Raw genomic sequence first — 26281 nt, forward strand, 5'->3', positions numbered from 1 at the left:
GGGTCAATAGTAACATTCCCTTCATCATTTCTAATTGTGTTTATTTGGATCTTCTCTCATTCCTTCTTTATTAGTCTAGCTAGTGGCCTATCTACATCATTATTGTTTTTCAATAAAATCAACTCCTAGTTTGGTTGATCTTTTGAATAGTTTTTTGTGTTTTCATTTCCTTCAGTTTGGGTATGAGTTTCATTATTTCTCATCTTTTCCTGGCTTTGGGGTTGACTTGTTCTTGCTTCCCTAATTCTTTCAGTTGTGAAGTTAGGTTGTTAATTTCAGATCCTTCCAACTTTTTGATGTGGATATTTAAGGCTATGAATGTTGCTCTTACCACTGTCTTCGCTCTGTCCTAGAGATTCTGGTATGTTGTATCTTTATTTTCATTACTTTCAATGAACTTGATTTCTGCCTTAGTTTCATTACTTACACATGTAACTGTATGATTTTGAGTGATTTTCATAGTCTTGCCTTTTTATTGTACTGTTCTCAGAGTGTGTGTTTGGTATGATTTTGGTTCTTTTGCATTTATCTCAATAAATGCTTTATGTCCACTTACGTAGCCAGTTTTAGTATGTGCCATGTGGTGCTGAGAATAATGTACATTCTGTTGTTTTCGGGTGAACAGTTATGTAAATGTCTATCAGATCTATTTGGTCCAGTTTGAATTTAGGTTCTGAATATCTTTGTTAATATTCTGCCTTCATGATCTAATACTGTCAGTGGAGTGTTGAAGTCTCCGCCTATTGTGTGGGAGTCTGTGTCTCCTTGTAGGTATCTGAGAACTTGCTTTATGAATCTGGGTGTTCTTGTGTTGTGTGCATATATATTTATATATTTAGGATAGTTAGGTTTTCTTGTTGAATTGAACCCCTTAACAATTATGTAATGCCCTTCTTTGTCTTTTTTGATCTTTATTGGTTTGAAATCTATTTTGTCTGAAATTAGGATTGTACCTTCTGCTTTTTTTTTTTTTTTTTTTTTTTTTTTTTTTTTTTTTTTTTTTTTTCTGTTTTCCATTTGCTTGGTAGATTTTCCTCCATGCTTTTATTTTGAGCCTATGAGTGCCGTTATGTGTGAGATGAGTCTCTTGAAGACAGTATACCATTGACTCTTGCTTTTTTATCCAGCTTGCCACTCTATGCTTTTTAAGTAGGTCATATAGCCCATTTATATTCAAGGTTAGTATTGATATATGTGGATTTGATTTTATCATTGTTTTATTAGCTGGTTATTATGTTGGCTTGTTTGTGTGGTTGCTTTACAGTGATACTGGTCTGTGAATTTAAGTGTGTTTTGTATTAGCTGGTAGCAATCTTTCCTTTTTATATTAAATACTCCTTTCAAGATCTCTTATCAGGCAGGTCTGGTGGCAATGAATTCCCATGACTTATGATTACATGAAAAGAATCTTATTTTTCCTTTACTTAAAAAGCTTAGTTTGGCTGAATATGGAATTCTTGGTTGAATAATTTTTTTCTTTAAGAATGTTGAATATAGGCCTCCAATTTCTTTTTTGTTTTTTAATTATGCTTTAAGTTCTGGGGTACCTTTGCAGATCATGCAGAATTGTTACATATGTATACACATGCCATGGTAGTTTGCATCCCCCCATCATCTACATTAAGTATTTCTCCTAAAGTTATCCTTTCCAAATTCCCCACTCCCTGCTATCCCTCACCTAGATCCTCCATCCCCCAACAGGTCCCAGTGTGTGATGTTCCCCTCCCAGTGTCCATGTGTTCTAATTGTTCAACACCCACTTATGAGTGAGAACTTGCAGTGTTTGGTTTTCTGTTCTTGTATCAGTTTGCTGAAAATGGTGGTTTCCAGCTTTATCCATGTCCTTGCAAAGGACATGAATTCATTCTTTTTTATGGCTGCATAGTATTCCATGGTGTATATGTTAGGCTTCTAATTTCTTCTGGCTTGCAATTTCAGATGAGAGATTCAGTTAGCTTAATGAGGTTCCTTTTGTATATGACTTAGCCTTTCTCTCTAGCTGGATTTAACATTATTTCTTTCATTTTGACATTGGAAAAATCTTATGATTATATGTCTTGGAGATGATCTTCTTGTGTAGAATCTTGCAAGAGTTATCTGTATTTCCTGGATTTGACTGTTGACCTCTCTAGCAAGGTTGGAGAAGTTTTCATGAACAATATTCTGAAATATGTTTTCAAAATTGTTTGTTTTATCTCCCTCCCTTTTAGGGATGCCAGTGGTTTATAGATATGGCCTCTTCACATAATCTCCTACTTCTCAAAGTTTTGTTTATTCCTTTTATTCTTTCTTCTTTATTTTTGTGGACATAAATTTTCTGTTCCTCTGGGTAAACACCAAGTACCATGACTGCTGGACTACATGGTAAGAATTGGTTTAATTTTGCAAGAAACTGCCAAATTGCCTTCCAAAGTAACTGTACCATTTAGAATTTCCACCAGCAGAGAATGAGTTCTGTTGCTTCACATCCTTGTCAACATTTTGTGTTGTCAGTGTTCTGTGTTTTGACCATTTTTGATAGGTGTGTAGTAGACTCTTGTTTTCATTTATAATTCCCTAATGGCATATGATATTGAACATCTTTTCATCTGCTTATTTACCGTCCATGTATCTTCTTTGGTGATCTATTTGTTAAGGTCTTTGGCTCGTTTTTGAATCAGATTTTTTTTACTGTTGAGTTTAAAGAACTCTTTGTGTGTTTTGAATAACATTTCTTTATCAGATATGCTTTTTGCAAATATTTTCTCCTACTCTGTGGCTTGGCTATTCGTTCTCTTGAATATTCTACCAGACATTTAAGAATAATTTTTAGTATTCAAAATATTAGGAAATCTGAATTAACAGAGCTTGAACAGGAAGCATATATGTAACTCTTTGTTCAATTCACTGAAATAAGTTATGCTATTATATTAAAATGTGGGCCTATTGGCAGAGTTCAGAACATGAAAACTGTGTCTGATATGTCATTTTGAAAGCAAATCACAGAAACTGGAAATGTGCTCTTGTTAAGCAAAGATGTTGTTTTGGTCACTTCTCTTCTTTGCAGATATTTTCTAAACAAAATTTTTATAGAAATTATGCAAAGTTATCTTCCAATTTCAGTCAGAAACTATTCCACTTACTTGCCCTGTTATTCATCCTCTACTCCTGGCCATGAAGTTGCTGGAAAAAGGTGATACGGCTTTCATGAATGCACTCCTTTAATTACTCACATGATTGTCTCAGGGACCCTTCCTACACTTTTTTATACTGGACTTTCATGCAAATTGGGTAATATTGCAAATTTTAAGAGCCTTTTGGGCTAGAAATTTGCTAAAATATATCAAAGTGAAAAATAACTCTTTAAATCAGCAATTTCATTGTAGGAATGTGTTTTCCAGAAATATTTGCACACATGCAAAACACTTACAAGGGTATTAATTGCAAATTATACAAAATAATCAAAAGTTGTGAACAGTAAATGTCTACAGCTAGTAAAATAGTGGAATTATTATTTAATCATCTTTTTGAACACATATAGCTGTTAAAAAGAATCAAATAGATATCCACATACTGAATGCATATACTGACATAGAATGGTGTCTATATTTTTAAGGGTCTAAATTTTGGAACATTTTTATATCTCTTGCAACATAATGAAATAGATAACTGAAAATGATTTATTATTAAATCACTTAGAAATCACCTCCTTTTAAATGTACAGATAAGTTTAAAACACAGTGAGGAAATCCATGGACTAGACATAAGTAGGAAATGAGTCATGTGACTAGGAGTTTGCCACTGAATCCCCATCTGCTGAGCATGGATGCTTCATCTCTGGCTATGTAAGGCACAGAAGATGTGGCCTTGGGCCTAAACAATGAAGTATTAGAACTGCACTCCTCCACAAGGGACACCCACATATATAATATAATAAAAGTCTAAATAAATGGATGAGGACTATAATACAGCTAAGGAAAGTGATAATGTTTGGAGGGATAGGGGAAGTTTAACTATTTCAGTAATATTTTCCAGCCAGTAGTTTTATGAGTGATGTGTAGATGATTGTTACATTATTATTTATATATTTTTTATGTCTCAACTATAATAAAAAGTTACAATGTGTGGATGTATATATTGTGTGTATATATGTATTATATGCATATAAAATGTGTGTGTGTGTGTTTGTGTGTGTGTTTATAGTCAATTCATATTCTTGGGTTCTGTGTCTATGGAATGAAAATATTTGAAAAAAAATTCATCTTTAATGAACATGTACAGACTTTTTTCTTTGTCATTCTCTAAACAATGCAGTATAATGTCTATATTGTATTAGATATTATAAGTGATCTAGAGATGATTAAAAGCATACAGTATGATGTGCATGGGTTATATGCAAATACTATGGCATTTTATATAAGGAATTTGAGATCTGTGGGTTTTGGTATCCAAAAGAGATTCTGGAACCAATCTCCTTCTGTATCTGAGGGACAACTGTATTTATCAAAACAAGGTATCTACATGTATTTGTGTTTGTGTATGTGTTGTTGTTTGGGGAATTAACATCAAGTTGTTTACAGTGTTTACTCACATAAGGAGAGAGAGTAGTCATCAGAGGGTGACTTTTAATTTGTGCCCTAAATTATTTCAGTGTTTTAAAATATTTATATACTACATACACATTCTTCAGTAAAAACAAAAGTATGAGACTGGTTAAAATTGCAGATATTTTATCCATAATATTGTATAGTCCAATTCTGTAGAACTCATTGTTGTGGAAAACTTATACCCAATTTTATTTGAAAGATAACAGACCCAATAATCATGGTACTATTCTAGGCAATTTATTCTTACAGAATTTTTTTTTGTTTTGTTTTTAGAGACAGGGTCTCACTCTGTTGCCCAGACTGGAGTGCAGTGGTATGACAATAGCTTACTGCAGCTTAGAATTCCTGTGCTCAAGCAATTATCTTGTGCCAGCCTCTAAAAGCACTGGGATTGCAGGTGTGACCCACAGCACCCAGCTGAGAATATTTTTATTTTGAAATAAAATAATGATCAAGGCCCTTGGGCTTGATAGTGATGGGGCTGCGTCATCCTTCCCTGATTGACTGCCAGAGTTGAGTGGATGGTTGTGACTGGTCTAAATAGGGCTTCTCTTTCTATGCCATTCTTCTGTGTCTCTCAGAGGTCAGTCTATTGAGATAGAGAGAGGGCTTGCCTACCATCAAGGGTGTGTAATTCCCAGGTATCTGATGACAAAAGACATTTGTTCATACGTTATTTCATGCCCTGTATCTCGAAGTAGATCTTAAGGTCTTGAGAGTGGAAAATGGTGTTTTGCTTTGTGCTTCATTGTGCATCTGTACAATGGTCCTGTACAGATGCACAATGTACAAATACTGTAGCATCTAGGGGAGCATGTGCCATAAAGCAGGGGCTCAGCAAATATCTGATGAAGTAAACAAAGCATTGACTTGTGCATTTTTTCATCCAACTGAAAACAACACATTGAAAATAGAACCAGTTAGCAAATAGCATCTTAATATTTATTCTTTTAAGATCTAGAGAAAAATAACCCCCATATCCTATTATTACCTTTATGTAAGGTGGATATGTTTTAATTATATACTTAACTACATAATTATCTTTTAGCCATCTTTTTCTCTTTTAATATTTGCTTTCAAGAGGGGGCTGATAAATAAATTCACACTGAAGCTCAAAGTATAATGTATAAGCCACCCGCACTACATGTAGAACAAGTGCATTTGCCTTTAATAGGGAGGAAGTTGCATGACACAGCCATATCTGGGAGATAACATTTGGGAATAACTCAGGCTTGGCAATCTGTGTGCTTGATCCTGAGCAAGTTATTTAATCTCTGTTAACATTGGAGTCTTCATCTGTAAAATAGTACCAAATGGGGACACTGTGAGGAATTTATGAGAAGAAAAAGTTTGAAGAACATAATTCTGTGACTGGCATTTGGTGGACCCTCAATACATTCTGACTGGCCTCAAGGAGATGCATTGCTTCTCTTTTCTATTAATATTAATGGCCCAGTGACAGACGAGGTGGAGAGATCTTTTGAAGACTGCTTTCTGGTATCCTGAGGTTAGAATTCAGAGTGTGCATCTGTTCTTTTAGGTTGTAGCTCTGGTATCTATGAGAAAGATCTTGGTGATTCTGTAAAAGAGAACAGCACTTGGCAGGGCAAAGTGTATGTGTCTGTGTTCATCAGTGGGAGCAGAGGAAGCTTAGCTTGCTGCAGCATCTCCACAGTGACAGTATTTTTTGTCATATAATTAGAAGACTATCCAGAATATGTGGTATCATCTCAGAGAGGCAACCTGGATCACCCTTAACTAAAATAGCACACACAACTCCAACTCTCCTGTTGCTCTGTGGTATATTTGTCCTTGTTTTATTTCACATCATCATCTGAAATTTTCTTATTGTATATATGCCTTTGATTACAGTTTATATTCTGTTTATTTCTGCTTAAATATAAACTCCTTCAAGGTGGATATTTTGCCAGTCTTTTAAATTGCTTATATCTTCATGACCAGAAAATGTCTGGTACATAGTAGTTGTTCTAAACAGTTGTCAAATGCATTTATGAATGAAAAAATTAGGATGAGTCTATCTAATCTGAAATGTATGGTTTATGTGTGAATATCATTTGTCACTAGAAGTTTGAGAATCTTCTCAGGAGTTTATGGGAGACTTTACTTTCTTGAAAATTCATTCAGACTTGGATATCTTTTCAATAGCTATTAAGTTCTTTTTTGCATATGTTTGAAACTTCATTTACATCAATTGGTACATATTTATTGGGTGCTATATTATCTACTGAGAAGTATAAACACAAAACCTCATATGTATATAGAAACTACTGGTATATTTGGGGCATTCCTCACTATTCTGACAATTTTACAAGAATGCACCTTGATTTTCTGCTCAACTTTCATACTCATCAATATAGTTCATCATTATAATATTAGAATCAAGAAATTCATATTTATCGCTTCTTGGCCTTTTGGCTAAGATCAAGTGTAGAAATTCATATTTAAATTATGATTTAGATTTGGAGGTTAGTTTTCAGATATTCAGAGATTAATTTTCAAGAAATTTGCCATGAAATTTAGTGTATCAACTTGATAAGGTAAAAGCCAGATTTATTAAATAAACCAGTTTCTGTTTTATTCCTGGAAGTGCTTAGCAAGAATAAAAACATCTAAAGGCCAGGCACGGTGGCTCATGCCTGTAATCCCAGTACTTTGGGAGGCTGAGATGGGCGGATCACTAGGTCAAGAGATCGAAACCATCCTGGCCAACATAGTGAAACCCCGTCTCTACTAAAAATACAAAAAAATTAGCTGGGTGTGGTGGTGTACGCCTGTAGTCCCAGCTACTCAGGAGGCTAAGACAGGTGAATTGCTTGAACGCAGGAGGCGGAGGTTGCAGTGAGCCAAGACTGTGCCACTGCACTCCAGCCTGGCGCCTGTCAACAGAGCAAGACTCTGTCTAAAACAAAAACAAAAACAAAATCTAAAGATAAATTACTAAAATTTTCTAAATGATTTCATTAGTATAGGTAGTATGCTACCTATACATGAAATATACTGGTAATTTTAGGTTGAAAGTTTTCCCATTAATATAAAAAAGGATTCCTTTTGAAGTATAGCCCGGAGAATATAGGAGCGTATAACTCCTGCTATTCCTTCACTGTTTGGAGATATTGATCTAAATTCGTAGTGACAAGCTAGATTGCAGTGAGAATACATTTGATTTTTTTGTACACTGAAACAATGTATCTATTTGTATGATGTGAATTTCATAAGATGTATCATAATTGTATGTTTTTGAGATATGATCTTTAATTTTTAATTTCTAAGAATTCTCTCTAGTTGGAATTGTTTTGGTCATTTTATTTTTTCCTGTTATATGTTTTATTTAAAAATATAATTATCTTAGTATTATATAAAATGGCAATTAAAATCAGCTATAGTTTATTAGGTATATAATATTCTATTCTGCTGAAAATATTTATTGAAATATTCTCTAGTATCTTTCCTCTTAGTTGTATAGTAATGATGTAATATGCAATAATATTAAATAGATGATAATGTTAAATAGATGATAAATACTCTACTTTGAAGAACCTCTCAGCCTTTCCATAGCTTCACAAAAAGTTTCAGCTTTCACAGAATGATTTTAATCATAACCTTCATAAAATGTTCAGCTAAGACATTGAAGTCTGTGTGCAACTGGCAACATTCCACTCCTATAATCTTCAGATTAGTAGGGAACACAGAGATCAGCATTGCTAGGGTGATCAGTAGTTTAGTTTTGAAAAATAATCAGGGAAGAATTTATGAGGTTCATTTACAGCCTTTCTAATGATTCTTTATTATAAGAACCACACCAATTAAAATGGCAGTTTTGTCTAAGGAAGAATGTTGAGGAGGGACATGTTTATTACATTTGGTGGCAAACACTTAAGAGAACTGCTGCATAATATGATACTGTCAAAAATACTTACATGGATATTTTGAATTGTGCAACGAATAGCTTCCTCTCCACTTTTTTTTTTCTTTTTTCTTTTTCTTTTTCTTTTTTTTGGCATGGGCTTCTAGAAAACTCATGGCCCTGACATAGCCAGACTGTAAGTCATTATCATGGGCATTTATACCGCCTTTCTTTTTCCCACATTATTTTCACCTTGTTTTACTTTATCTTTTTCACTCCATTATTTATGCTATTTAAACATAATTTATATTTCTTTGGAAAATGCCTTAAATTCTTTCTGAAATAAGGATAAATATAAATATTTTAAATCATAAGGTAGCACACTTTTGATTCATATCATTCTGATACATTATGAGCTGTAATCTGTTTCCTGTTGATCCATGCTATAACTGGCTTTCTCTCTAAAAATATTTCTTTGGCTCGTTCTGGATTGTTTAGTGAGAATTTGTTTGTACATGATGTCTCCCTGGATTAGGCTTATGAACAGCAAAGATGAAACACTAAAAATGTCAAGATTTGAGCCTTAGAGACTTTGCAGTCTGTTTTCTTCTCTTGAAAGTTTTCCCCATTATGTGGCTGGCTCCAGCTGCCATTTGGATCTCAGGTTAAATATCTACCAGATAGGCCCTGACAGATGACTCAATCCCAATAGCTTCCTCGTCAGCCTCCTTCATGCCACACTAGTTTATTTTCACCACAGCACACATCAGTCACTGACATTTCCATGTTTATTTGTTAAGTGTCTGGCTCTGCTTCTTGAGCAGAACCTCCACTAAGAACAGGACTTGGTCAACCTTGTTCTCGGACACATCTTCATCATGAGCCATAGCCAATTTCTACAATTAGCTATTTGTTATTTTTTTTGGGGGGGTGGAATGTTTATTTACTGATTTATACACACACACACACACACACACGCACATATATATATACACACACATACATATTTGTATATACACACACACACACACACATATATACACATTCCACCCCCCAAAAAATAAGCTCTCTTTTACACACATACATATATAAACGTGTGTGTGTATATGCATATATGTATACATATGTGTGTGTATATACACACAAAAATGTGTGTATATATATACAAAAACATATACATACATGTATATATACATAGCCCACTGAATTATATGTGTATACATATATGTGTGTATATAGATACACACAAACATACTATATGTACATATATATATACACACACACACATATAGGTTTTTTGTTCGTTTGTTTTGAGACAGAGTCTTGCTCTGTTTCCAGGCACCAGGCTGGAGTGCAGTGGTGCAATCTCGGCTCACTTCAACCTCCACCTTCTGGGTTCAAGCAATGCTCCTGCCTCAGCTTCCCAAGTAGCTGGGACTACAGGCGTGCCCAGCTAATTTTTGTATTTATTAGTAGAAACAGAGTTTCATCATGTTGGCCAGGATGGTCTCGATCTCTTGACCTCGTGATCCGCCCCCTTGGCCTCCCAAAGTGCTAGGATTACAGGCATTAGCCACCACATGTGGCCTATTTTTAGACAGAGTCTCGCTCTGTCACTCAGGCTGGAGTGCAGTGGTGTGATCTCAGATCACTGCAACTGCTGCCTCCTGGGTTCAAGTGATTCTTGTGCCTCAGGCTCCTTAGTAGTTGGTGTACAGGTGTGCACCACCACACCAGACTAACTTTCGTATTTTTAGTAGGGAAAGGATTTCACCATCTTGGCCACTCTGGTCTCAAACTCCTGGCCTCAAGTGATCCACCCACTTTGGCCTCCCAAAGTTCTGAGATTACAGGCATGCACGGCCACCTCTGACCTATTTATTTAAAAAAAAAAATGACAAGTAAAACATATATTGCTATTTATTCTTATTTCTCTTACCAAACATTAAAAAGGAGTAAGTAACCTTTTTCCCCATAAGAGAGATAATAAAACTATTAAAAATGTGGAAAGAGTGTAAAATTATATGCACAATATTATTGTTTCTGTGTAAAATAAGCAAAAATCACAGAAACAATAATGATTTATAGCTTTTATGTGATATACTGTGTTAATAAGCTATTTTTTTAATAAATGTACTAGGTTAATGAGCTATTTTTGCTCCTGAGCAAACCATTCAATTTTCCAACCTGCCTGTACTGCTGCACTATTGTGTTTGGTATCGTTAAGTCATTGTTTTAGATGATTTAGTCTTTGAGAGGCCCCTACTGACTCCTATGTGGGTACTGTATTTGCATACTAATACTACATCTCTTGTCAATTAAAACCTTAATGGGGATTTCTGGGGCAGAGGGTGAGAGAAGAACCTAATTGAAGAGACCAAACCAGAAGTGCTGGTGATTAGAGGGCAGGGGTAGGTAGAATAGAAATGAGCGTCAGGCAGTAGAGATGGTGCCAGGTGTGGAGGTGGAATGAATGAGTCAACATTTTCAGATACAGTTCTCCTATCACTCTATACCCACCCCTCTCTCTGTTTAAAGCTCTCTTTTAAAGAGCTGAAAAAATATTGAGAATTGTGGATAGTGCATGCTACCTGGATTCATGAAGCTTTGCATTATTTTATCATGTGCCATAGGCCTTTGAAGGAATATAAAGGAATGAAATACCATAAGCACAAAGGGACCTTTAAATTGAGGTGATCTCAAGAAGGTGACTGAATGAATTGTAAAGGAAATATATTGAGACTCGTTCAGACATGTCTAAAGCCAAGCTGGAATCTCCTCTAGTATCATTGTATCAGCAGCTCATGCCTATTTCACAAATATTTTTGAGTAAAAAGCATTTGAAGGACATTTCCTGTAGGTAATCTTATAGGTATCCACAACTCAAAATGACAAAAGGAACCAAAATAATACAAGATGTTCCACTCTCCTTACCTCTTTGTTTCAGCTGTGGCTTAAAAATTCTTCCCAGGGCCCAGTTACCTTTCTTTCTTTTCTCTCCTTAAACAAAAATTCTGTCTGGTAAATAATCAGATCCTTCTAATGAGTTCTGTAAAATGTGTTTTGTGTCATTCCCTTGCTTTTCTCAACTTTGCTAAATTAGTCCCAACACACAACCAACCCCATGAAATGGTCCTGACCCCATCCGTTTTATGTGTGGCTGATACACTGACCATTCCAAACAGTGAGATTTATCATGTCATGTCTCTACTAAAAAATAATCATACACTGGCCACTTGTGGCTATACTTTTTAAACAGGAGCATGCATACATTATTTGACATATGCTTATACTTGTAGACAAAATGCAGAGTTCATGTAAATTTTAAAGATAATCAAATTTTAGAGAATTTTCATGCTTATGATTTTATCACTTTTAGTCCTGCCTCCAGACATCCAGAATTCACAGCCTTGGGCACTGGCCCATTGAATGATGGGAATAATTCCAAACTAGGGCAGCATTCAGGGACCTTCAAAATCTACTTAACTGTACATTGTCCTTACACACTGCCTTTAATGTTAACCAGACCAGCTTGTGCAGTTCCCTCCAATACGTATGTCACGTTTTTGCTTGGTAATATCTCTACATGGAATATTTCCTTTTTCTTTCCCCTCCTTCCCTCCCTCCCTCCCTCCTTCCCTTCCTCCCTTCCTTCCTTCCCTCACTCTCTTTCTTTTCTTTCTTTCTTTTTTTCTCTCTCTTTCTTTCTTGTCTTTGCTTTCTTTCCTTTCTTTGGTCTGGCTCTGTCACCCAGGCTGCAGTGTAGTGGTTCAGTCTTGGCTTATTTCATCCTCCACCTCCTGGGTTCAAATAATTCTTATGCCTCAGCCTCCTGAGTAGCTGGGACTACAGGCACAGACCAACGTGCTCAGGTACTTTTTATATTTTTAGTAGAGATGGGGTTGCACCGTGTTGGCCAGGTTGATCTCAAACTTCTGACCTCAGGTCATCCACCTACCTCAGCCTCTGAAAGTGCTGGGATTACAGGTGTGAGCCACTGCACCCATCCTCCTGTTTTTTCCTATAATGGCCTAGAACAAGTTTCTTTGGATACTGACTTTGAGATAGAAATTTGCAAGCTGAGGGTTAATTGTGGAGTGCCCGTGAGTAGACCACCTTGAAGGGAGTGAGGGAAGCAGGTTTGGGTAGAAGATGTTGAATTGTGAGGCAGTGGCAGTGGTGTCAGCAGTGGTGTTACCTACAGAGGGAGCCCTACAACTGCAAAGCATTTAAGCGTTGCTCCAACAGAAGATGGAGTCAGGTCTTGGTACAAGGCATGGACCAGTCTTTAGAAGCAGACTTTCTCCAGAAAGAGACTATAGCCTCAGGGCAGGCAGCTTTTGTGGAAGGATTCTAGAGGAGGCCTCTAAGAGCCTTCAACAGCTCACAATCCTGGTAGCTGGCAGAATGAGCTCTGAAGGAAGGATCTGGGCACGTATCACAGTATCTACCACATTACTTTATCCAACTACCACTCATAAGGGGAAAATTCATGTTTTGCCTGTTGAATTAAATATGTTTGACTGCTCTAGCTTCCTTACATTTTCAATTTTTCTGTGAACTTCTGTTGTACGTATGAACTGTTCCACCCATTTCTGTGGTTAACCACATTGTTACTTAACTACTTTCTGGGTTATGGATTGTTCTAAGTGTTGTTGGCTTTTTTTCTAATGCTTCTCCCAAATATTTAATTTATAGTAATATATGCATGATAAGAATTTAACTGAGTACTTGTTGGATAAATAAAGGCATGGAAAATAGCATGGTCTACAGAACTGTGAAATAATTTTTGTTTTGTACACAAAGCAGGCTCAAACTTTCCATGATTTCTAAGCTTTACAAAGGAAAAATAGGCAAAGAAATCAAAGAAAATTAAAGATAATCTACTAAAGTAAATGGAGCTAAAATCTCTATAGTCAGTTATATGAGCTGATGGGTCCTCTTTTGTGTGTGAGCCAAACTGATTTAGATTTTTTATTTGTAACATGAAAGTCCTAAGTTATCTATGTAGTTGTGAATGTGATCTGTATAAAATGAGTTCTTGATTTGTACAAATTTATGTGACTCCATTCAATTCATGCAAGAATAAGAAAGATGTAGTTAAAGTCAATGGTATTTATTTGTTTACAGTAATTGGTTGATTGTTTTCTTTCTTATAAAAGTTATACATTTGAGGTTTTTCAATGAAGGGATTTTTTTCATGTTGGCTATATTGACGAAGTGATGAAGATTATTAAAATGATGGAGTTTATGTGGATTTTCAATTTGATGTTTTCATCATTAAAACCAAGATTATATTGCTTAATATCTAGCAAAGTCTACTGTCAATGAAAAAAAAAAAAACACATTGCTGAGCTGAAGAAAGATAAATTGGTAATTTCTACTCTGCACTAGTGAAGGTGCTATATGATCTGTTAAATATACCTATTAATTCACTTTCTTCTGCATTTTAAAATATTTAAAAGCCTGATGTTGGAGGATCTTTCGGCTCAGCAAAGTCATTATGCCAGCCTCCTAGGTGAAAGCAGTTTGTAGGGAAGTTTTACTACAGATTGTTCTCTGAAATTGCACCAGAACGTAGACTTAATTATGATGCAGGAAAGTTTTTTTACTGACTTTAAATGTTCATCTAGAAACACGCTATATTCCCTTATTTATTCTTTCTTAGATTGACGTTATTTTGAATTTTCAATGCAAAGAGGTATATTGTTTGTGGAAACAGCAGTTTTGTTTTTACTTTCTCATTGCTATAGCTTTTATTTCCTTTTTTGGCTCTCTATTATGGCCTATTATTCATGAAAAAATAAAAAAAATGACAGTTTTGGGTATTTTTCACTCTCTATAGATTTTATTTATTTTCTGGTCTTACTTTGCAAGTTAAGACCTTTAATATGATGCTGAAGAGAGTGGTAAACTTCATATCTTTTTGTGTGTGTCTTGATTTTAAGAAGAATGATCATTGCAATGTTAGCTGTTTTTTGTTAGGTACATTTATAAAGTTAGGAAAGTTTTCTTCTTTCAAGAGTTTGCTAAAACTTTTAATAAAAGTTGAGTCCAATAATATTTAAAGGTTTTTTTCTTTATGTATTGAGATTATGATATGATTTTTTCTTTTATTCTGCTAATGGGAAAGATTATGTTACTGGAGTTTTCAAATGTTAAACCAATTTTGCATTTCTGGAAGAAACTGATTCTGGTTAAGATGTACAATTTAGTTTTTGCACTGCTAGACTTGGATTGCTAATATTTTTTAAAGATATTTTTGCTTTACCTTTGGAGGGTTCAAACTCAATTTCTTTCTCTTGTTATCCCAGAAATAGAAGGACGTTTATTTAACTTAAAATCAGAAGTTGAGCATCATCTTCACCTTTCTCCTGGATAATTCAAGGATTTAGAATGCTTTGCCTCTAGTTGACACTTTTTCTACTTTGTATGCTGTTCATTATTTTTAATTCTATCTTCTTTTGGTTCAGATTCAAAAGGAGACAAGTAATAAATATTGTCATCCTTTATGCACATTTTAAGCAGTTCTTCCAAATCACTATTCCTAGGCATCCTTCAAACCAATCTTTTAGTTCTTTTCAAGTCTCTGAGCCATTCCATTATTCACTGTCTATAAATCACTGTATCCCTGCTTTTGGCAACAGGTCAGTCAAGTAGACCACCAAATATGCTTACAGGTTTGCTTCTGGGGATCCTTTCTATGTGCCTTTTCAGCAGATGTCTGAGTGGAACTGTTAATGCTGTCATGGTCCACCTCTATTTTATGCCAGAATGCCATGCTGGACTGTGTCTAAACAAATCCCACACTTTCTTTTTACCTCTTCTTTCTTTTTAGTCACTGGTCATAACCAATTTTCCATGAGGACAGAGGTATGGATTGAGGAAAAGGATACAATGTAGCAGAAGTTTGTACTGATGGAGTTTGAGCTACCTGACATGTAACTTGTGCATTCTGGTTCTGCATATTCAGTCTTACGGTTTGGTAAGCCGGTTCAGTCTCATGAGCAACCGATGTCCCATAGTCAGGCATTGTACGGGCCCAATAGCAAACCACAAGCTGTGTCTCAGAAGAAAACTAGTCATCTGGAGGAGCAGACAGGACTTTACTAAAAGCCCCCAGGGGTCTACGCTGCAATTCTTTTCACACTTGCCAGCCACTCAGTGAAGCATCCCCTTTGGCACAGGCACTTCAAGTATCATTGGATCTACTGGGGCTTAAGGATTGACACGAAAGCAGCACGTGCTGAGTTGGACTGCCCGCAGAATCTTCTCTTGCTTTGGACTCCCTTCACGCAGGGAAGCTTTATGGGTTGCCCAGAATATTATGATATAGAATGCCTCCAAAATCCAAAGAGGGCACACACTTTTGTGGTGTTAGATGGTGTAGGTGCAGCAACTCTGGGAAAGATATCCTGATTAATGGGCCCTTGGAAGCTTTACCAACTTGGCCAACCCCTAAATTTTCCCTGGGGCACTCTCTATTTGTGGTAATTCAATTCAGATTTCAGCCTACCAGACCTAGGTTTTTCTTCTATGATATGGATTAAGTTATATTTCTGTAGGCTGCTCCTCAATTCCCCTTCTAGACACACCCAGATTGATTATCAGGCAACACGAAATAATCCTGTTGGTCAAAACATTTTGCTTATTTCTTTGTCTCTGTTGCCCACTATCGTAAATATGTCCATTTTGTGTATGGAAGTTAAGCACTGCCACCTGGACTTTGCTTCTCTGGAATCCATCACCCCAGCTGAAAGAATAGCCAATCCGAGTGGCAGCATCTCTCACTGCCCTCCCTGGTCTTCAGAAGGCAGCCGGTATGGAGCCTATCAAAGAGACCATCCTGCTCTCCTCACTAATGTATTTCTTAATGCTTTTGTGAGGGGAATGTGCTCTGGGCCTTTCCAGAGTCGGGAGTGGGTGAATGTGCAGTGCACAAGTGATAAATTCACTCCACTATGCCTATCTTTCCAAGTCTTTGAATTTCCTTTGTACAATGATCTACTGTGGCATGTCAGCCTCATTGACTGCAGGACTTTGCTGAGGCCATGTTCCAGTCATCCAACCCAGCAAACTGTTAGAACCCCAGAGCTAACACTTTACATAAAGAATCTCTGGCTTCTCCTATATTAATTAATCCAGCTCAGTATAATGTTATATTCCATTCACTTTGGTCTAACACCCTTAGAATCCATTTTTGCACATATTTCCCAGAGTTAAGTCAAAATAAAATTGGGGGAAATCTTATGGAGTATAAGCTATCTCTTACAGGGTCACATTTTTTACCTGTCTTCCAGGAGCAAGCTGGTATCTGACTCTTAAAAAAAAAATGGTGGTTGGGGTGGGTTTTAAGGAAAAGAGATATCCCATTGCAAACAACTACCCAGATGAGGTTACTCAGAGCCATTGATCAAGGGAAGGTGATTCTCCGACACAGGAGAGTAAGCTGCTTCTGCTGGCAAGAGAAGCCCAGAGAAGCTTGGGGTCCAAGATTTTCAGTTTCTTTAATAACCTTTCAGACATCTTCATTCAAATCGCAAATTCCCATTCTTTTTCACCCAATGCCATAATTTTATATTTGGAAAGCCTGTGAATTCAAATTTCATTGTAACGGTACAACCTTGCAATTTAATTTCTGAATTCAAATTATATTACAATTCTATAATTTGACAAAAGTCTATAATTTTAATCCATGTTTTTCAAATTATAGAATTGCAACATAATTTGAATTCACAAACTCACAAATTGACAATTTAAATTAGATATTTTATGATACCCTATATGACATCTTATGTATATGACAACTATAAGAAACAAACGATTATTTTATGACTGGTGTTGAAGCTTTGTGGTTCTCTGGCTATGACTTGGGTTGAGAGTTTAAGGCTCTGAGCTTGCCACTTATTTCTACAAGCTACCCCACCTCACAGTCTTTATGGTCACCATTGCTACAGTAGTGGTCAAGTGTAAAAACCGCTTGGTTCACCCAAATACTGTCTTCTGTAAGCACTTCATCATAATCAAACACAGGCTATAATATTTTTAATCAAGATACTTCAGCATGTCACATAATGGTTAGTATTATAGTTTCCATTGGCAATGAGCTTAACATTGTGGTTCAAGGTCAAACACGTGACCAAACTAATCATAAAGTTCCATCTCTGAGGTCCTTGATCCTAAATACTTTATCAATTGGAAGTCAGTTAGGAAACAGAAACCACATTTGGTAGTTCAAAAGAGATAATTACAGAGAACTGATGGCATAGGAGTTGAAAGACTGAAAAAGCAAATAGGGAAAAAGTGGGATAACATAAGGTTAGTAATAACTTCAGGAAGCAGCTACCCCTAGAGCCCAGGGAAACACAGGAAAGAAACTGGGGTTAGCAGAACTTGACTCTCGGAGACCCAGTCCCTGCTGCTGAGAAGGAAGCTTAGCCTAGATGGTGCTGGTTCCTCTGAGGATTTGTAATGAGAGTGGTTCTCCAAGTGCCAAGTGTCAACGAAGCTAGAGATGGTTCTCTGGTGGGCCAAGGGGTTATATTAATAGGAATAGCAAACCATTAAGAGGGAGAAGGTTCCTCCTCTCCTCTTCCTGTTTTCTTATTTTCTAAATTCTTCCTATGAGCATAACTTTTTTTTTTATACTTCTGGGATACATGCACAGAATGTGCAGGTTTGTTACATAGGTATACAAGCTCCATGGTGGTGTGGTGTACCCATCAACCCATCATCTATATTAGATATTTCTCCTAATGCTATCCCTCCCCTAGGCCCCCGTCCCCCAACACGTCCCAGTGGGTGGTTTGCTTCCCTTTGTCCATGTGTTCTCATTGTTCAACACCCGCTTATGAGTGAGAACACCTGGTGTTTGGTTTTTTGAGCATCACTTTAACAGGAAGTCAGCTGACAAAGGAAATCAGTGTGCAGAGTACTGGCCCCTTCCTTACAAATCACAGTATAGAAGTATGGGTTTAAGAAATGATAATTTTATTTTTTATTTTTATTTTTTTTTGAGACAGAGTTTTGTTCTTATCGCCCAGGCTGGAGTGCAATGGTGCAATCTTGGCTCACTGGAACCTCCACCTCCTGTGTTCAAGCAGTTTTCCTGCCTTAGCCTCCCAAGTAGCTATGATTCAGGGTGTGCCACCACACCCAGCTAATTTTTGTATTTTTACTAGAGATGGGGTTTTGCTGTTGGCCAGGCTGGTCTTGAACTCCTGACCTCAGGGATCTGCCTGCCTCATCCTCCCAAAGTGCTGGGATTACAGGCATGAGCAACTGTGCCCCGCCAGAAATGATAATTTCATAATTGGCATAAAGACATTCCTCTTGACTTGCACATGACATGGGGGAAAAGGGAGGAGATGAAACAATCCAGCTCTCTCTACTCATAGGAATTCTCTCCAAAGCATTTTCCTCTCTCTTATATCAGCTACTGTGGTAATGATCATTGAGCCAGTTTGTCCCTCTTAACAAGTCCTGTGCAGATGTATGTAGAACCTCATATTTGATGGTTTATATCTCATCCTCTGTTCTCAACTTTAATGCTTTAGCCAAGAGTTCTGAGACAGCCAGAACTGTCTCATTCTATATCCTATTACTAGGGTTAACTTAATGGTAAAATTTATTTCTTTAAGTCACTCTATAATTTATTTATAGCAGCATATTGCCAAAAAAAAACATGTTTTCTCTACATTGATTTTAAAATAAGTGAATATTTTGGAGTTCATTATCAAATTAGAGTTTTGGTACATCACATACAAAGACTCAATATGTCATACACCAAGACTTCGTAACTACATATCACATGTGGGTGAAAATAAATATAACCAGAAGGCATCCTGATTATTTAAAAAAACAAAAGGATATATTCTAGTTCTTTCCTTTTGAATGTTTTTTGTTTGTATGTTTCTCAGATAGAGTCTTAATCTGTTGTCCAGGCAGTGGCATGGTTATAGCTCACTGTAACTTTGAACTCCTGGTGTCAAGCCATCCTCCTGCCTCGGCCTCTCGAATAGTTAGTACTACAGGCACCACCATGCCCACCTAATCTTTTACTTTTTGTAGAGATTCAGTCTCACTATTTTTCCCAGGATGGTCGTGAACTACTGGCCTCAAGTAATTTTTCCACCTTGACCTCCCAAAGTGCTAGGACTACAGGCACAAGCCACCACACCTGGCCTACAATTTTTTCTTAAATTATGATTGTACTTTTGAATTTTTTTATGTGAAGCTTAAATTAAAATATATTTGGTATGTTTTGGTGTGTTAATCCTTCATGTTCAGCTGCTTCTCTCATTAAATCTAATTTAAAGTTTTCCACAGTGCTGACTAGGGCACAGTAGGTGCAAATGAATTTTATTATTCACCTTTAACAGGATTCATTGTAGTTCAAACTGACCAAACACACATATTGTTTGAGGCTTCAGCTGTCTACCAAACACAAATGAAAATATTTGAACTTCATTGTAATTATTCAATACAAACTTTGATATTAGGAGAGTGAACCATTGTGGACACCATATAGCTCCTAAAACATTAATGTGTTTCTCCCATTGCTACAAAATCTCTAAGTAAAACATACTAACCCACCAGAAAGTGGTTATTATTATCATTTCATTTCAAAATATAAAAAAGACGTAGAGTTTAAATAATTGTCCCAAGGTTGCATTCACATACTACAATTATGATTTTGTCTTGGGGAAAAATGCTTGGAATATGCAACTGAAAATTATTCAAATACCAGTTTCTCTTTTCAGTAGAAGTGAAACATTAGGGAGTTCTATAACTTTCTGAACTTTGATATACTCAATGATAAAGTACAGTAAATATTCCCTACCTTAGTGTGGTGTTGTGAAGATTAAATAAAGTTTTATATTTGACATAGCGACTACTACAAAATGAGATGTCAATAAATAGTAGTTTTTACTTCTTTCTTCATGCAGGAAAAGATGTTATAGAATCAACACTAGTAAGAGTCTCTGAGATATTTTCCAAATTTTTTAGCAGAGATGGATCTGTGATTACTCATCTACATCCTCTTATTGGACTAGCTCAATTTTATGCCCTATACAAGAGGCATCTTATTTATGTGCAATAAAGTGACATAAAAAGTTGACATTTTGACTTGGGCTTTGCTGTATTATGTTCAAAGTCAGTAGTTTCCAAATGGTTTGATTGTACAGTTCTATTTATAAAACATATTTTGTTAGTCATAATATTTAGGAGCACACATAAATTATATGCATGTATGTATTATATTATACATTATATATGTAATAAATTTTACACATAATAAAACACATGTAAACAAGGACATGTTCAAAAGGTGAAACAAAAATAAATCTAAGTAGTTCTGATAATCCCTAACAGATAGTCATATACACCCTATTGAGAACCACTGCCCCAACCATTAAATGGACATTCACAAGCATCATTGCAATAGAAGCTCATTATATAGGATGTTCAAGTATTTCTGTTTCTATTCATATCCTGGTACTTTTTGCAATTTTGTCAAACCTCAGGAAAAAAATGGCATGAGCCAAGACAAGAAATCTTTCAGTCATGAAAGACCAATTCGTGAAGTATTTGTTAGAGAATGAGTCCTTGGGAATATTATCTTGTTTAGAAACACAAAACACAAGGTACTTAAATTATGTGCGTCTCTTACCTTGACCTATTGTACCCTAGCAATTAGTTAGCATTTGTTTAGGAAGTGGGCTAGGTATTCTGTGGTACCAAATGCATGATTAGACTTGAAGACATTATATATTTAAATAATACATAGATGCATATTGCAGTGAAGGCAAATAGTTAAAATAATAGGCTTTAGATTCAGGCATGTATAGATTTGAGTCAAGTCTAGAAATTGAAACTGTATCTCCACTTACCTCCATCAACCCAACTGTTAGTGTATTCTTCAAATTTTATGGAGTGCCTACAGCACGCCATGACTCGGTTAGGTACTGAGATGCTAAGGACACACAGTGCTTAGGGAGGCAAGGTCAGTATCTCTGTCCTTTTCTTGTTTTTCATTTTTGTATCTCCAGGACCTAGAACAATTCATGTATTTGTTGTAAGAGTGAAGGAAGGAATGACTATATGGTCTGTCAGAAAAGGCAGACATAAAATAAAATTAGGTAAGTATTTAGTGTTGATTGTATTGAGAAGAGGAAGAAAAAGTACAGCTCTTCTGAAAGCTTATAAATGGGGAAATCTCTTGAAACCCACACAGGCTATGAAGGCAGTCTGACAGAGCATGGATACAAATAGGTGTAGAATGATGGAAGGTGAGAACAGGATTTGGGCAAAGGAATAACATAAGAAGAATGCTGTAATATGGGGAGCTGCTTGGTGTAATTGAAATGGGAACAAGACTAGTGTTTCTTGAAAGTAAAGAATGAAGGGAAAAATGATGCAGGATGTGGCTGGACTACAGTCAGGAATCAGATAATTCAAAACCTGTAGGGTCATTATACAACTTTTTTTTTGGCCTCTCTGCCTTTTATGTGCTGTATATCTTTCTCCTTTTTCTTTTTTTCCAATCGTTTACTTCTCTCTCTCCAGGCCCATTTATTCAACTATATTTAAACTTAATAGATCAAAACAAAACAAAGTTTTGTTTTATGTCCAGTATATATTATATATTATACATATTGTATATATGTATAATATTATAGATAGTAATGTATATATGTAATGTATTGTATATATCATATGGTATATAATAATACAGTATAATGTATTATGTATAATATATATATTATTATATAAATATTTTCAAGGAAACCCATACTGAGTTCCTTGTTATTTCTTGTATTCTTTGACATTGAGTACTCAGTGGATAACTACCCTTCATCTAGAATCTGATCAGCCTGACATTTTATATGGAGTCCTCTATTTCTAATTTCTAGTGAGACAATATCAACAGAAGGGCCATTGCTTTAGGACTAGAGACCTAATGGAAAAGTTATCAATAATCTAGAGATTTGGATCTCAGAGTTTCAAATATCCCAATGGAGCAAAGGATGCAAGGAATACACAATTTTGTTTTGTTTTTGTTTAAAATGTCAGCATGAAGTGCTGAGAGGAGGAAATTTCATGGAGGCCTGAATGTGAGAAGAGAAGAAGCAAGAAGCAGGAAGGGGCTGGGCATGGTGGCCCACAACTGTAATCCCAGCTCTTTGGGAGTCTGAGACATGAGGATCACTTGAACACAGGAGTTCAAGACTAGCCTGGGCAACATGGCAAAACCTGGTATCTACAAAAAGAAATAATAATAATAATAATAAAAGACCAAAAATTAGCTGAACATGGTGGCATGCACATGTAGTGTCCCAGCTGCTCGAGGGCTGAGGAGAGAGGATCACTTGATCCCTGGAGGTTGAGGCTACAGTGAGCCATGTTCCTGCCACTACACTCTAGCCTGGTAACAAAGGGAGACCCTGTCTCAAACTAAGAAGAAGGAGAAGAAGAAGCCGAAGCAGAAGCAGGAAGAAAGAAGAAGGAAGAAGAAGAAAGAAGATGAGGAGGAGTAGGAGGAAAAGGGAATTTTGGTAGGCCTACTGTTAGGAGTTAAGATAGAGGTGGATGTTTCAGTTATAATCTTAGCAAGAGTTTTGTAGGATTCTGCTACTCTCAGTTGTATCAAATATTTCGTGCATCAATGGACAGTATCCTATATTAAATGTGAATCATTAGGAAGCAGTTCATATGACCACTTTTTGAGGTAAAGCAATTTAACAAAAGTTTTTTTCTAAGTCTTGGCCATCTCATTTATTTTCTTGGTTATATGTATGAGTGTGCTAAAGCAATTTATTGGTTCATTCTCACACTGTTATGAAGAAATATCCAAGACTGGGTAATTAATAAAGGAAAAAGGTTTAATTGATTCACAGTTCAGCATGGCTGGGGAGGCCACAAGAAATTTACAATCATGATGGAAGGCAAAGGAGAAGCAGGCACCTTCTTCACAGGTCTGCAGGACAGAATAAGTGCAAGGAGGGGAAATGCCAGACGCTTATGAAACCATCAGAAACCATCAGATCTAATGAGATTCACTCACTATCATGAGAACAGCATGGGGAAACTGCCCCATGATCCGATCACCTCTACCCGGTCCCACCCTTGACACGTGGGGATTATGGAGATAATTCAAGATAAAATTTTGGGTGGGGACACAGTCAAACCCTATCAGGCAGAGACCTGATAAAAATGACTTGGAACTTGGAATCATGTTAATTTATCTCTTGATTAATTTGTTCGACAAATATGTATTGAAAACCCACTTTCCATGTTCCATGCTTTAATGATGATCATCTTCAGAATAAATCCCTTGCTTATGCCCTGATTTGTTGGTAGGATTAAGTTTAAGTTTCTGCTACAACAATGTAAGGAACTTATTTTGTTTTCTTTATTTCTTATTTTTCTTTCTTTCTTTCTTTTTTTTTTTTTTTTTTTGAGACAGGGTCTCATTTTGTTGCCCAGGCCTCCTGGACTCAAGAAATCCTCTTACTTCAACCTTCCAAGTAGCTGGAACTACAGGCACATGCCACCATGCCCAACTAATTTTTGTAGATATGGGGTGTTGACATGTTGCCCAGGCTGATCTTGAACTCCTGGGCTCAAGTGATTCTCCTGCCTCAGCCTCCCAAAGTGCTAGGATTACATGCATGAGCCACTGTATGTGTCCCAGAGCTTATTTTAGAATCTACAATATGAATAACAGAGCGGAAATAACCAATAATATACAAATAATTCATATAAATGTTTGATATTTCAAACATGTTTGAAATATCAAACATTTATATGAATTATTTGATATTTCAAACATATGAATTATTTAATATTATTAAATGCTTTTTGAAGCTCATTCTTTAGGATCTCAAAGCGAGAAGACTTATTGCATGAACAAAATCAACATTTACATGCACATTACTTACATTAATAAACTACATATATAAATCAATTAATTAAAATTGGATATTGCATTTATTTGTAAACAGCCTATAACTGATAATTGTTTGAAGAGAGAAAAGTTGATGGCATGCTTTAGAAATAGATATTTGAGAGTCAAAGATTTTTGTACCTTTAAGAAATTCTAATGTTACTTCAGTCCTTAATCTCAGGCCCACTTCATTCCTGGTGGCAAGAATCAGGCCTTCTTCCGAATGAATTCTGTGTAGGATCTGTTTCCTTTCCCACAAATAAAGAATGTCTAATATAGTTTCACATTTCTACAGGTACATTAACCAAGCATGAAGTTTGTGTACTTCTGCCTCTGCCTCCTCACTCCAGAGCAGCATTGACTGAGATAACATTTAGACGATCTGAAATACTATTTTATTTATTGTTGCTACTCTTGTTCTTCTTTCTGGCTTGGTTCCACTCTTGCTGTTGTAACAGCTTCATCTCTCTCCTTTCATTGTTCCATGGCTTTAACTTGCTTTTTTCTTTGCAATATTACCTCATTCCTCCAACAAACACTGATTCCTATTCAAACAAACAAGCAAACATGTACAAAAAGCTTGAATAAAATCAACCCTGTACAGTGTAGGCCACTTTGCAGAAAAGAAAAAAGTCAGGATCATGTCATTGTCTTGGATACAGATGTGCTAGGACATCTTCTGGACACATGTGTATACATCTCCACATTTCTTGTTGCGTGATTTTTGTTTATTTTTCGAGACAGAGTCTCACTCTGTTACCCAAGCAGGAGTGCAGTGGCATAATTATGTCTCACTTTTGGGTCATCCTCCTGGGCTCAAGCATCCTTCCAACTGGAACCTCCCAAGTAGCTGGGACTACAGGAATCCGATACTACACCCGGCTAATTTTTTTAAAAAGTTTTTTGTAGAGACAGGATCTTTCCATGTTGCCCAGGTGGATCTCAAACTCTTGAGCTCAAGTAATCCTCCTCCCTTCACCTCCCAAAGTGCTGGGATTATAGGTATGAGCCACCATTTGCATGTTAATCCCAGGTTTTGCTTATGGTTAGAGAAAATGTCTTTGGAGCCATGAAGACTCTAAATATGGCTGAATATGGCTTTATATTAAATTCAGTTGGTAAGTTAAAAAGAAATGGTAGCTTCATTTTGCCATGACAGGAACAAGATGTACTTGAAAGAGAAACCGAGTTCAGCCAGAAAAATTAATTGGAGGGAATAAAAGAGACTTGAAGAGAAACCTAGCACTTAATTATGCTTAATTGTCACTGTGGAAATTACTGTTTACAGTATTGTCATTTTAAAAAAAGATATTTTTAGAGGTGACATTTTGATTAGGATAATTTCCTGCTTCCAATGTAACATTTTTATCATGTTTGGCTCCATGGCTGTCAAGCCAGCAAAACTGTTGACAGGTTTTTTTTAGATTGGGTGAATGCAGGCCCAAGTTGTCTTGGTTCTTAGCTGGAACTTACTGAATGCATCAATATTGCATTGACTTAAACCAACGCTTTATGCTACACCAGCTGAATTCAATTGTACAACATGGTAAATAGATGTACATAAGACAATGATGAGCTCAGCAAATATATTCTGTGTGCAGACAATTTGGAAAGAAACTCAGGATTGAAACTCAAGCTTAGAAGAGCTAATGTTTATATTACATTCAACTCAAGGCAATCAAATTTACCATACATTCATATATCTCAGAAGATTGTTTTGGGAAAACATTAACTCCTTTGTATGTGTTCACTTATGTCCTGAAGCTATATTCTAATTGGAGTCCATATTAATAAATTAGATGATAAAATGTAAGCCAAAAACAAATGACAGTGAGATAAGCTGTCCTAGGGAAAAGAAGGCTTTGAGGTGACAGAATTACA

At 36.2% G+C, this 26281-nt stretch overlaps 1 protein-coding gene and 1 pseudogene across 4 annotated transcripts in view; both read left to right on the forward strand.

The window, feature by feature from the left end:
- C15H8orf34 (chromosome 15 C8orf34 homolog) overlaps positions 1–26281 on the forward strand; it is a 448873-nt gene that overhangs the window by 11401 nt on the left and 411191 nt on the right. The gene's annotated exons all lie outside the window — the stretch shown is intronic.
- On the forward strand, positions 7003–7154 carry LOC120362480 (U2 spliceosomal RNA; annotated as a pseudogene).

The sequence above is a fragment of the Saimiri boliviensis genome, chromosome 15 (genome assembly GCF_048565385.1).
Source record: "Saimiri boliviensis isolate mSaiBol1 chromosome 15, mSaiBol1.pri, whole genome shotgun sequence".
In the NCBI taxonomy this organism is placed as follows: Eukaryota; Metazoa; Chordata; class Mammalia; order Primates; family Cebidae; genus Saimiri; species Saimiri boliviensis.